General features: G+C 39.1%; 1 protein-coding gene across 5 annotated transcripts in view; it reads right to left on the bottom strand.

Moving 5' to 3' along the window:
* METAP1D (methionyl aminopeptidase type 1D, mitochondrial) overlaps window positions 1–14,909 on the bottom strand; it is a 78,355-nt gene that overhangs the window by 28,852 nt on the left and 34,594 nt on the right. The gene's annotated exons all lie outside the window — the stretch shown is intronic.

Below are 14,909 nucleotides of genomic sequence, written 5' to 3'. Positions count from 1 at the left end.
ATCTTCCTCTGAAAGGTGTCCCTTCCTAATTATATTTACTTGAGTTCTTGTTTAAATTGTTTTCCCTTCTCTGAGCATTAGTTGGTTTACTTGGACAAGTTAGTTAAATTCTCTAAGCCTTAGTTTGCTCACCCGTTAACAGGAATAACAATACCTTCTTCACAGGGTTGCTATGATAACTGTATGACATGAGGTATGGAGAGTGGCACAAGGTAAGCACTCGATAAGTGGTAATTATTATCACTGGTTGCCTGACTATGGGAGAAGGTCACTCTAAAATGGACTAATCAGTAGGTAGAAACCAGCCTGAACGTCAAAATATGTTTTGGATAATTCACAAAGTAAGTACTTCACAAAATATTCATGAGATCCTAGGTTGGGTCCCAGAACTGCTACTTAAAAACCATGCTATCCAAAGCACTGGTCGTCTCCTGCCTTTATCACAGGACCACCCTGACCATCAAATGACATTGCAGATGTATAAACACTTTATAAACCATACGGCATCTCATGATTGTAGTGTATTGAGAGAAGGCTTAAATTCAGTAGGATGAATTATGTACAGCCTAATTTTGACATTTTTCTGAGAGTTCTTGGTGGGGCCTTGCTAGAAAGCTAATGGTAAAGCCTAAGGAAAGTCTCTTCTTCCATTTAGAAGCATAAACGATCCCAGCTTTTTTCAAGAATCATATCCTTCCAAACACATTAGTATATAGAATAGATTTTATATTTGTGCAAAGGGTGGGATGAGAGAAGTATGTTCTAGAAACATTCTACTTGGCAGTGAACACATCCCCTGTAAAGCTCCTTACCACAAATAATTTTGAGAGCAGAATGTTGTTATTTTTATTCTGTTATTAAATAGTGTTCAGTCAATGTTATGCTTAGTCATAAACTGTTACGTTGTCCTTGGTAACCTCAGTAACTTAGTTTGTAAGTTTAAACACATTTGTTTGACTATTTAATAGAAATATTCTAGAGCTCACCGAATCTTATTGTTTAAATGTACCAAGAAGTTTCCTTTGCATAAAAATTCCTGTTTATTAAACAGTAATACAAGAACTTATTTATATTTCAAGCACTACCAACATACATAATTTATGACAAAAAAGGCAAGCACTCCATAAGAAATGCTCAATCACTGTCAATCACAAACACTAAAATATAAAAACCAAAGCGAGCCGTGTGAACTGTATTAAATTCAGCTAAACACAGAACTACCAACAGAACAAACAAAAAAACAAATAATTATCAGTGACTCACAGATCTATTTACATGAGATACACAAAATAACGTGCAAAGGTGTAACCATGGTAACGTGATAGCCTAAATTGAGTGCCTTTAAAATTTGCACTTATTTAAACACTATGCAAACTGATGTCCTTACAAAATTTAAATGTTTCAAAAGTAGTCAAAGCTTATCTTTGTTATCTGATCATTGATCAAAATAGTTTCAACTATAAATCAGCTGTCTAAAATTATTCATGGCCCAATTTAATGAAACCATGATAAAAATATCAAACAATTTTTTCTAATTTTTCAGCAAACTATTTTCACAACCACCGATTAACAATTGAAAAACTCAGCTATATACAATAAATCTCATAATAGTCAAATAATATTAAAACATGCTTTGACATAAAGACTTTTCTTAAACTCACACTGTTGCATGTAACCACCCCCCCTTACTTCTAATTAGCTACTAAAGCAGTACTGCTATCAGCTGTTTCAGTTTATAGGTGATTTTCACTGACAATTACCATTTGAATAGTTTAATATTTAATGCTACAGTTAGTCCTAATGTCTTTTATTTTATTTCCTAAGCTACAGGAGTAAAACATTATTTTGTAGTTCACTGGCTACCACACTTAAGATGTAATGTTTAGTGTGTATTTCATTATGTAGATGAGCAATGGATGTTGCTTGACATGATCTAAATGGGTCAACAGTATTTTCCTAGTCACATTAATCATTCAGACAGCTAGAATTTAAAAAATGGCCTTGAAAACTAAAACTAGAGAATCTATTCACATAATGACACTCACCATTGGCGGGTTATCTAGGATGTGGTTAAGGAGAAGGAAGAGTTACAGACTTTGAACACATGTTTCATTATTTACTCGGAAACCACTTCAAGACCCTAGCTCTCTATTTTCAGAATCTAAGTGAACACCCACAGGGACAGATTTCTGAGATACCAAACGGTAGTTAAAAAAAAAAAAAAAGCATTAGATGGAAATCTATGAAAACTTTTTCATTTGAGAAGAAAGAATAAAATTTGGGGAGCCCAGCTGTAAATGAGACAGGGCCCCAAGGGTATGATCAGGCAAATGGTATCTATACAAATATACCGCAGCATGGATGAGGACACAGCACTCACTTTGGACAACCATCATGTCTTCACCCGTTGATGGCTCCTAGGAAGTGAAGAAGAGAAGAAAAAGAAAAAGCAGAACTGGCCTTGAGAAACAGCTGTAAATCATCTGTGCCAGCTGCATCAAAAGAAAGAATCTGATAAGGAACATGGAGAGAGACAGATGTGAACCCATGAACAGCAACTCCAGTTTCCTCTTCCCTTCATTGTCATGACTGACCTCTCCACTGAGTCTGACCGAGGGACGCTCTGGTCTACATGGCTAGGCAATATGCTGGAAGACCATCCTGGACAACCATCCTACCACTTTGTTCCATATGAATTAGGTGCTTTCAAATAAAAGTATGGAAGCCACATGCAATCGCTTCCCTCCCACCAGAAGCTCTTCAGTGGGTCTTTGGCAGCTGTGAAGAAGACAGTGTCCGGCATTAGCTTTCTCTTTCTGAACTCACTTCGCAAGGGTCACCCTGCCAAGTGGATATGCTCTGTCCTTGCCTGAAACCACACAGAATGAGCCAGAGTTCATGGGAAGCCTACTTTTTTTTTTTTTTTCTGATTATGAAAATGGTATATGCATGGTATTAAACGTTTTTATAACAATACTGAGAAAGTATAAATAGTATAAAGTAAAAAATGGTAAAGAGCTTCCTCAAATGATCACTGTTAACATTCAGCAAACACACTTTAGACCATTTCTCTATGTACCCATTAATATATTTTTATTATATTTTTAATAGTATATTAATTTATATTTTATAAATATTCTGTTTGTACATGTAGTTTTATAAACTGCTATTCTGAAAGCAAGTAATTTCTCTCCACAATATACAGAAGTTTCCTGTCTTTTTTTTTTAATTAATTAATTTAATTTATTTTATTTTTGACTGCGTTGGGTCTTCGTTGCTGCATGCGGGCTTTCTCTAGTTGCGGCGAGTGGGGACTTCTCTTCGTTGCGGTGCACGGGCTTCTCATTGCGGTGGCTTCTCTTGTTGCGGAGCAGGGGCTCTGGGCACGTGGGCTTCAGTAGCTGTGGCTCGTGGGCTTCAGTAGCTGTGGCTCGTGGGCTCTAGAGCGCAGGCTCAGTAGTTGCGGTGCACGGGCTTAGTTGCTCCGCGGCATGTGGGATCCTCCCGGACCAGGGCTGGAACCCATGTCCCCTGCATTGGCAGGCAGATTCCCAACCACTGTGCCACCAGGGAAGCCCAAGATACCTGTCTTTAACAAAAACTATAGATCTACATGATACTTTTTATCCTCTTGGGTTACTGGTTTCATAGTATTCCTTCATATGGATGGGTAACATAGCACTTTATTTAACTGATGATGAGCATTTAGGTGAGTTCTTCTGTTTTGTGCCCTGCACAATATACCTTTTACAAATACATGTATTTGTAATTATTCTTTTTAGCTTAAATTCCCAGAAGTAGAATTCTTGGGTTAAAAAATATACAAAATTCTGACATATCTGCAAAACTTCTCTCCACAAAAGCGCAATTTATATTCCCAATGGTGCCTATTTCCCTACACCCTCACCACTATTATTAATGTTGAAACCTTTGTCAGTCTGATAAATGAAAAACGGTATCTCGCTTTTACTTGTTTTTCTTCAGACACTACTGAGGTTGAAGATCTCTTTATTTATGTATTTATATTCTTTTGTGAAATCCCCATTTAGGCCTTGTGGGCTGTTTTTTTACTGGATTTACTTTAAGTGTGCTCTGTGAATTAGAAACATTAAACATTTGTGTACTATATTGTTTCAAAATTTTTTTCAGTTTGCCATTTGCATTTCAAATTTGTTTAAAGTGTGGGCTTAGGGACTTCCCTGGTGGTTCAGTGGTTAAGAATCCACCTGCCAATACAGGGGTTGTACAGGGGACAATACAGGGGACACGGGTTCGAGCTCTGGTCCGGGAAGATCCCACATGCCACGGAGCAACTAAACCCGTGCGCCACAACCACTGAAGCCGGCGCGCCTAGAGCCGGTGCTCCCAACAAGAGAAGCCACCGCAACAAGAAGCCCACACACCGCAACGAAGAGTAGCCCCCTCTCGCTGCAACTAGAGAAAGCCCGTGCACAGCAACAAAGACCCAACGCAGCCAAAAATGAATAAAATTAAATATTATAAAAAAATAAAATAAAGTGTGGGCTTATATTGAATTTATAGATTAATCTAGGGAGACTATGACTCCCTAAAATATTTAGTTGTCTTATTTAAGAGATGTCCTTACATTTACTGCAGTCTTCTTTACTATATCTCAGTAGACATCTAATGTCTTCACATAGGCCCTGTATATACCTTATTATTTGTTTACTCTGGGATATTTTATATTCTTGTTTGTTATCATAAATGGATTTTTCCATTATATTATCTGCCTAAATATAGGACAATAATTGTTTTTCTTTAAAAAAACATTAAGTTTTAAAAAGTTGAAATATAATATTCCAGTGTCATACTTTCATGCTCCTTAATATATAAAAAAAATCAAACAGACATACAGACTCACATGCTTTTTCCACTGGAAAGAAGTTAGTTGGGACTGACTGGGGTTAGCTAGACTTTCCTTTCCATCATTGCCAACTCACCCCCTCTTACCTTGTCTCTCCCCAGTGTTACCCTCCCTCTTCTCAAATATGAAGTGTTAAACGAGGTAGGCTAACAGGTGCTGGAAGTGCCAGTAAATTAAAGGCACCAAAAAAGAAGGATATAGAAAAAAAAAAAGAAGGATAGATTTTTGGGAAAGGTTTGATATTTAAAATATTCCCCCTCAAAAGCAACGACCTAATCATGAGGGGTTGGGGGAAAGAGTTAGAACTTTTTAGGACTTATTATTCTACACTTACCTAAATTTACAGCTTAGTCTTGTTTTTGTGTTGAATTGTGTGTCTGGGTTGGGATGGGGCAACCATAATCTTTCCAGTGGTAGGGTTCCATCTTAATTCAACCTTTATGCTGCTGTAACTGTGCCTGTAGGCACAAGAAGGTCTGACTGCATTGAGCAAGCAGCACAATTACGAAAATTCCCCTCATTTTATAACAGTGAAAGGAATCAAGACCTTTAAATAAAAATAAATTTAAAACTAATCTGCCAGCTTTCCGACCAAGGTCTCTGTATAGCTCTAGTTGCCAGGATCCTCTCATATTCAGTTTGACTTCTCCCTGGGAAGACAAATATTCCTTAAAGTTGTAGAAGGGGGGCCAGGGTGTGTGTGGGGAAAATCCTCTCCTTACTGTTCTCTTAGAGCAAATGCTCTCCTGACGTATTCTCTTCCATGAGTTTCAGAATACTACTTCCAACTCCACCTGCAAGTTTGGAAAATCCCTATGACATATATTTGGCAAAAAAAAATGACTAATTTTTTGCATTATAAATATCTGACCCACAGGTAATAGCATGGAGGATTACACCCTTTTCTCTACTTTTACCTATATTTGAAATTTTCAATAATAAAAAATTTAAAGAGCATTTGGTCTAGCACTAAAAAAGAAAAATAGCTTTCCTAAAGAATTCAAAGAGGGCTCCCCTGGTGGTGCAGTGGTTAAGAATCTGCCTGCCAATGCAGGGGACACGGGTTCGAGTCCTGGTCCGGGAAGATCCCACATGCCGCGGAGCAACTAAGCCTGTGAGCCACAACTACTGAGCCTGTGCTCTAGAGCCCACAAGCCACAACTACTGAAGCCTGCACACCTAGAGCCTGTGCTCCACAACAAGAGAAGCCACCGCAATGAGAAGTGCGTGCACCGCAACGAAGAGCAGCCCCTGCTCACCGCAACTACAGAAAAGCCCGCGTGCAGCAATGAAGACCCAACGCAGCCAAAAATAAAATAAAAAGAATTCAAAGAAGTGTAGGAAATGGAAGAGTTATTCTAAATCTAGCATGCTGTTTACACATGAAAAAACAAAGTATTTAAAATGAGCATTGATCTGCAATTGCTCCTGTTAGGAACAGCCCCCAGGACTGATGCTTCTTGATGGTAGAAACTGCAGAGTTATTCACACATTTCTAATTTGCAGTTCACAGCCACGCATGCTTCTTTGGAGTAAACCTGCGGTTGAGTTTTAACTGCTCATATGTTACGCAAGTAAAACTCCTAAAGTACATTATAGCACAAGAGGGCACAGGTTTGGACACCAAACTCTTTCTGAGCACAGTGTGATATAAGGTGCTGGCTGGGATCTGAAAAGTGTCTGGGGCTTGGCCATCATGGTGATGTACAGAGAGGCAGGAAGTCTTCATGGAAGTTCAACACTGGAAGTGCTGGAGAAACACTGCAGTGAGGGAAGTTCCATTTCCACCTTTGTGTCATAAAACCTTAGGCAGCAAGTAGATTTTTGCACAATGGTACGGGGCCCCTCAGGTAAGTATTTCAGGGATAATATATAAAACAGGAAGACCATAAATCCTGTAAACGGGGTAGCAGTGGACTGACATGGACAGAATTTACACCTAGAATTAATGTGTCATCATTACCAAATCCACTCTGCTCTCAACTCCATTGCCATGACTAGACGATGCTGACCTCACTGAGTAACCTGAAAGGCTGGCAATATTTGGGTTTGGTGACGGCTAATTCAGACCTCATAAATATTATGTAACTCTAGTCTTTTTGCCTCTAGCCAACCAGCCTGACTGCAATTTTCAGACACAAGTGGCAAACTGACATTGAGAATTTATGAGCTTTGCCATATTAGTAATGCACATTTCCTTTTGAATTATTCTAGCCTGTAGCCTGAAGCAGATTATAATTATCATTCCTTTTGCCATACAAATCTGAAGATCTAAAAGTGGTTCAGGTGGCAACATCAATGTTTCAATGTTCTATGTAGACTGGTAAATAAAAGCCCATATGACAAATGAAAAGCACATGGATATTTGTATTGCTAGAATTTTAAGATATCTTAGCTTATTAAAGCTTGGTCCCCATCACAGTGTGTCCATATAAATTGCTTCCCTATCCTATTAGAGATGTTTTTCACTTTACTATCAAACAAATGCATGTTGTACAGTTTGCTTGGAGCAGGATATTCAGGTAGTCAGTGATCCATACTATGGAAGAAGTTAGTTCTACACCAAGATAAATATGTGGTCTTAGCTGTTAGGAAAGCATTTTCCTACATAAACAATGTGTCTAAGTTCTAGGCTAGCCCATTTGCCCATAATATTACTGAAATACTACACATTTGCAATGAAAAGAAAAAGCTAGGAAACAATTCAGCTGCGAACACCTGATATTTTAGCTACATTATGGATTTTCTGGGAATGTTGCTGCTATTTACAGTGTGGTTTCTAGAGGAAAACATGTTCTACATGGACAATGAGGGAAAGTGAAATGTCCTCTCTATGGCCTTCTACCTCCCATTCTCAGCCTCTTCCTCTCCAGCTCCCACTGGAAAGGGGATGGAGGCCGAATGGCCCTGTAAATGCTAGAGAGGAGAGTAGGCCAAGTCTCATTCCTTCTCGTAAAACCTGTACCAGCCCCAGAGCTAGGATCCTCATGCTGCTTCAGCTTCTTCCAACGTCTAGAGCAAGTGAAAGGAAGCAAGTCTGTTTTGAAGTTCAAGCAAGCCCACTTCCCTGACCCTTAGCACCAGAATGAACACCTCAAGCCCCAGTAGAGCCACCTTGAGAGGAAACATGGTGGCTCTGTGGGACTACTGTCACTCTAACTGGAGTTCACCAGTATGGGCAGGAGGTCTGGTTAATAATAACTTAGATGGAGCCAGGGGAGCTGGATTGTCTAACTTCAGTTCTGGCTCTAAGATTTACTAGCTGCCAACCTTCAGCAAGTTACTTAATCATTCTGTGCCTCAGTTTCTCTATCTGTTAATAAAAAGGGAAAATTTAAAAAACTGTGATGATTAAATAAGTTCATATGTATTAAGTATTTATCATTATGGCACCTGGCACATAGCAATCAAGAAGTTGAGCTATCATTCATTATAGGTATAGTATCACTCTGAATGAAAAAGGTACATAAATGCACTCTCCTTTTTTAAAGCTATATTATTTTTTCCCTCTGGTCTCCAGAGCAGTAGTGGTTAGGTAGGAAGATGTAATTTAGCAAGTGGACATTAATGCCCAGAAACAGTTTATGTACCTCTAAAATACTTCTACACTCACAAGGATGCTTCAACATATGCAAATCAATCAATGTGATATACCATATCAACAAAAGAAAAGAGAAAAATTATGTGATCATCTCAATAGATGCAGAAGAAGCATTTGATAAAATTCAACATACATTCATGATAAAAACTTTGACCAAAGTGAGTATAAAGGGAACATATCTCAACATAATAAAAGCTATTTATGACAAATCCACAGCCAACATAATGCTTAATGGTGAAAAGCTGAAAGCCTTCCCACTAAAATCTGGAAGAAGACAAAGATGCCCACTCTCACCACTTCTATTTAACTTTGTACTGGAAGTCCTAGCCACAGCAATCAGACAAGAAAAAGAAATAAAAGGTATCCAAATTGGAAGGGAAGAGGTAAAATTGTCATTATATGCAGATGACATGATATTCTAAATAGAAAACCCTAAAGACTCCACACAAAAACTATTAGAACTGATAAATGGGGACTTCCCTGGTGGCACAGTGGTTAAGAATCCGCCTGCCAATGCAGGGGACACGGTTTCAATTCCTGGTCCAGGAAGATCCCACATGCTGCGGAGCAACTAAGCCCATGGGCCACAACTACTGAGCCTGTGCTCTAGAGCCCACGAGCCACAACTATTGAGCCCGTGTGCCACAACTACCGAAACCTGCGCGCCTAGAGCCTGTGCTCCCCAATAAGAGAAGCCACTGCAATGAGAAGCACGTGCACCACAATGAAGAGTAGCCCCCGCTCGCCGCAACTAGAGAAAGCCTGCGCACAGCAACAAAGACTGAATGCAGCCAAAAATAAATAAATAAATAAATAAAATTAAAAAAAAAAAAAAACCTCCTAGAAGAGAACATAGGCAAAATATTCTCTCACATAAACTGTAGCAATACTTTCTTAGATCAGTCTTCCAAGGCAAAAGAAATAAAAGTAAAATACTCCTCTACACACATACACACACACACTCCTCAAATAAAACCCAGATTTTTAAATTACAAGTACATATGAGTAACAGACAACAGTAAACTTATTTATCCATGTTGTTTTTACTAATAAATTTTTTTTTTTTTTTGGCTGCATTGGGTCTTCATTGCTGCGCATGGGCTTTCTCTAGTTGTGGCGAGTGGGGGCTACTCTTCATTGCGGTGCACGGGCTTCTCATTGCGGTGGCTTTTCTTGTTGGGGAGCACGGGCTCTAAGTGCACGGACTTCAGTAGTTGCAGCACGTGGGATCAGTAGTCGCGGCACATGGGCTCAGGGCACATGGGCTTCAGTAGTTGTGGCACACGGGCTCAGTAGTTGTGGCTCGTGGGCTCTAGACACAGGCTCAGTAGTCGTGGCACATGGGCTTAGTTGCTCCGCAGCATGTGGGATCTTCCCAGACCAGGGATCAAAACCGTGTCCCCTGCATTGGCAGGTGGATTCCCAACCACTGCACCACCAGGGGAGTCCCACTAATAATGTTTTAAAGAAAGCATTTTGAAACTTAATGCAAGTACAGGTGAGGACGTGGGGCAACAAAAACACTCAAATATTACTGGAGAATGTGTCGATTGGTACAACCACAATGAAAAACAGAATGAAGTCACTAGTTCAATCCCAGGTATACATGCAATAAAAATGCATACAGAGGTACAGAGATGCACCAAAAGACACATACAAGAATGTCTGTAATAGAAAAAAAGTGTAACTAACCCAAATGCCCATCTACAGTAGAATGGATAAATTATGATAAATTCATAAAATGGAAGGCTATACAGCAACCAAAATAAATGGACTACAGCTACAGACAATAATACGGATGAATATTTAAAATATAAAGTCGAGTCAAAGAAGCCAGAAAAAACAGAATCTGTGATTCTATTTATATAAAGGTACAAAACCAGGCAAAATTGAATCATACTCTTTAAGAATCTATACATGGGCAGGGGGGTGGTTAAGAATCTGCCTGCCAATGCAGGGGACACAGGTTTGAGCCCTTCCAGGAAGATCACACATGCCACAGAGCAACTAAGCCCGTGCGCCACAACTACTGAGCCTGCGCTCTAGAGCCCACGAGCCACAACTACTGAGCCCGAGTGCCACAACTACTGAAGCCCATGTGCCTAAAACCCATGCTCTACAACAAGAGAAGTCCCCGCAATGAGAAGCCTGCGCACCACAACGAAGAGTAGCCCCTGCTCGCTGCAACTAGAGAAAGCCCATGCGCAGCAGTGAAGACCCAATGCAGCCAAAATAAATAAATAAATAATATTTAAACTAAAAAAAAAAAGAAAAGAATCTATACATGGGGGTAAAACTATAAACAAAAGTAAGAAAGTGAATACTATTAAAGTCAAGATTGTGATTACCTGGGAGATGAAAGAGATTTGGACTGGGAAAGGCAATGAGAGTTCTTCTGAGGTACAGGCAACATTCTGATTTTTTTTTTGTTTTAACTGGCACAGTAGTAATATAGGTGTTTGCTTTACAATCACTCGTTAAATTGCCCAATCCTTTTACACATGTTTCTCTCTATATATTATACTTCACAATAAAGTGCTAGAAGGGAGAGAGGAAAGAAGGCAGGAAAAGAAGAAAGGAAAGGAGGGAAGGAGGGAAGAGGAGGAGGGAGGGAGGGATAAAGCCAGAACTAGAAAACGAAATAAACCAAAAAAAAAGATGAGAAAGCATTCTAACAATCGGGTTTCTGTATATTATGATGCAAGTAATTCAAAATATTAATATGTTAAATTCAAGCAATTTTTAAAAATCAAGTAAAACAGAAAATCAGAAATAATTCACAATTCTTATTATACAGTGAAAATTAATAGCATAGTTATCTATATTATATTTAATTGACCAGGTTATTAGAAATTTGTATTTGAAAAAATTTAAAATGAATTCTTATAATTATTCTATTACTACAAACTAGTTAATAAATATCCTCGATGGCCATATAACTATATTCTTATTCCAGGGCTTTTTAATTGATATAACGTACATGGGACAACTATACTGCTTGCTGAAGCAGAAAAACCTACCAAACTTTCTTAGCAGGAAAACTGTATCCTTTCAGAAGCTTTATAATAACAATAATAAAATAGCTGACATGTTTGTAGCAATTTACAAAATAACTTCATACAGATTATTTAATTTGGTCCAACAACTTGTGTAAGGTAAACTGGGAAGATATTCTTGTATGTATTTTACAGGCAAAAAAACCCTTGAGACTCAAGAGGGTTAAGGGATTTGCACAAGATCACAAAAGTTACAAGTGGCAGATCTGAGTTTCAAACCTGAGCCTATTTCTTTTTTTTGAGTTTTTTTTTTTTTTTTTTAATTTATTCTTGCCTGCGTTGGGTCTTCGTTGCTGCGCGTGGGCTTTCTCCAGTTGTGGCGAGCGGGGGCTACTCTTCGTTGTGGTGCGTGGGCTTCTCATTGCGGTGGCTTCTCTTGTTGCAAAGCATGGGCTCTCTAGGCGCGAGGGCTTCAGTAGTTGCGGCACGTGGGCTCAGTAGTTGTGACGCGTGGGCTCTAGGGAGTGTGGGCTTCAATAGTTGTGGCTCGCGGGCTCTAGAGCGCAGGCTCAGTAGCTGTGGCACCCGGGGGTATTTGCTCTGCAGCATGTGGGATCTTCCCGGACCAGGGATCAAACCTGTGTCCCTCGCCTTGGCAGGTGTATTCTTAACCATTGCACCACCAGGGAAGTCCCTAAGCCTATATTTTAAAACTTTTTTTAAAAATAGAAAATTAGAAACATATGCAAAAGTAGACAGATTACTATAACAAACTCCCATGTACCCATCATCTAGCTTTAACAATTATCCACTCATGCTGATCTTGTTTAATCTACAACCATTCTCCCTTCCTGCTGAATTATTTGGAAGCCAATCCCAGATATCATATCTGTAAATATTTCAGTATGTACATCTAAAAGATGAGAACTCTTTAATGATTTAACAATATAACCTTATCATATTAAAAAGTTAATAGTAATTCCTTAATATATCAAATATTTGTAGTCTTCAGGTACTCTCCTTTTGTCATATATATGAAAATTATATATATATAATTATATATAATTCAATTTTTTATTAAACAAATGGTTTGTTAAAATAGGATCCAAGGAAGATCTACACATTGCATTTGATTGACATGTCTCTTATGCCTGTTTAATCAATTCCTCTCTCTTTTATTTTCTCTTCCATGTAATTTATTTGTTAAAGAAATGAATTTCTTTGTCCTTAGCATCTTCTTCATACTGGAATTCCCTAGTTATATCTAGTGGTGTCTCTGTCCCTTATATTTCCTATAGACTGATATTAAACCCAGGGACTTGTTTTGATTCAAATTCAGTTTTTTTTTAGCAAGAATATTTAAGGGGAGGTCTCTGACAGATGTCTCTCTTTTTGTGATGTTAGCAGCCACTGATGGTCAGTGCCTAGATCCATTCATTCATTAGGGGTTTGCCAAGTGGTAATATTTCATCAGTCCTTTTTAATTCGTTGGCAGGAATATTTCTATAAAGAAATCCTTTCTTTTTTTAGACTACATATTTGGCTGTCCTGATGTTCAGTTCATACAGGAAATCAAGCTAAAGGCTTGATTCTGTCTCTCTACTTAACCAGTTTTCAGAATAGCTAGTTAAAAACTCAGAGCTCTGAACAATAAATTCAGTGTTCTTAATCAGAGATTAGATAAAATTTCTATCTAAAAGATTCTGATCTAAAATATTATCTATTTCTGTGTAAATAATTTCTATATGAAAGATTGAGTCAGTGAAACTTAATTGCACTTTGAAGTAAAAATACTGGTCAGAGTCCAGTGAAACAGAAACATTTTATTAATTTTTATCATAAAGTAAAAACATTAGTCACCCAGGCTTAATAAATCACATATCTCCTCCATCCTTTTCTTCTCACACTTTCATTTGGGGGGTGGGGTGGAGCTGGAAGATTAGAGGTAACAAGACTGCAATTTAAAGGGGGGGGGGACCCAACTCCAAATGGATTTTTCTTTAAGAAAGAAACCCAAAACCGAAAGAAAACAGGTAAAATTAGCTATTGGAAATTATGGCCATGTGAATCAACCCTTGCTCCCCACATCTGGCAGCACTTAGCTCCCTGAGGGCACACTTGGTGCCCTAGGGCACCGTTACACATGTTTGACCAGCGGGGCAACAACAAAGGACACAGAGGCTATAAAAAGAGGCAGCAGGTAACCATCAGGCCGGCCAAATGGCTGAGGCACTTTGACAAAACACACAATGAAGCAACTGGTTATTCCCATGGCTGAAAAGTCAGCGAGGGAGGGCTGTATTTTAGGATTCAAATTCCACAGCGTGCCTCTTTAAGTCACTGGGTTACTTCCTTGTTTTAATCAGGTCCACAAATTTTCCCTTTTCTTTCAGACACTCAGTGAAAAACATGGGAGACAAGCTGTATAAAGTGACCTTGTGTTCTTGCCAAAAACCCATCTAAGAATTCAACTAGACTGTTTTCTGGACTTTCCCCCCAGACGGTGGAGGCAGTGAAGGTGCCAAGTTATTCTGCACACCCTGTGGCATCCTGCTCCAAAAGAGACAGAAGTGTTCGCGAATGACACAGTCCATCTGATTATACCCATTCTACAACTTAGATGAATACGGTACAATTACTTTTAAATACGGCGCCCACATAAGCAGTCATTTCATATTTAGGAACTAGGGGCTCTGCCTTTCCCACAGCCTAAAGCCCTCTTTTGGAGCCCTTGGTACTGGTGTGTTTCCCTTCTCTCCCACCAAGAATGCCCGCCCTCCCCTCCACCTCTTCACTAAGACTATTAAAAACATACCAACTCATTCTTTCGAATCCAGTCTTAGCAAAACACAGGAATGATAACGCCTATTAAACAAAGGCTTTGTGTGGATATTCCCTTAATCTGAAGGAATGATTCTAATTGTAGGAAATTTTAGATTCAAACAGGCTGTAGAGTGGAGATATTTGGGGGCCAGCGGACCCTTCCAGTGTTTTCAGTTACACCACTGTTAATAATCTGTTTCATAAACATGAAGCTCTGGGGCGAAAAAAAACTATAAGTGTCTTTAGTCTCCCTTTCCAGTGAAATATTTCTGAATTATGAGTTTTTGAAAATGATGAGCACTTACAATAAAATATTTCTAAATTATCTTGAGTACTTATTCCATAAAACAATTTCTTAAAAGCAAGCAACAGGAAGATTTCTTGAGGTATCATACATACATACATGTCGGTGAGTGTTTAATTGTGGAATTAAGATACCTTTTAGGGCTTCCCTGGTGGCGCAGTGGTTGAGAATCTGCCTGCCAATGCAGGGGACACGGGTTCGAGCCCTGGTCTGGGAAGATCCCACATGCCGCGGAGCAACTACGTCCGTGAGCCACAATCACTGAGCCTGCGCGTCTGGAGCCTGTGCTCCGCAACAAGA

Source organism: Balaenoptera musculus, chromosome 7 (assembly GCF_009873245.2).
Source record: "Balaenoptera musculus isolate JJ_BM4_2016_0621 chromosome 7, mBalMus1.pri.v3, whole genome shotgun sequence".
NCBI lineage: Eukaryota > Metazoa > Chordata > Mammalia > Artiodactyla > Balaenopteridae > Balaenoptera > Balaenoptera musculus.
The sequence above is the reverse complement of the archived record's forward strand: the minus strand, read 5'-3'. Positions and strand labels throughout refer to the sequence as shown.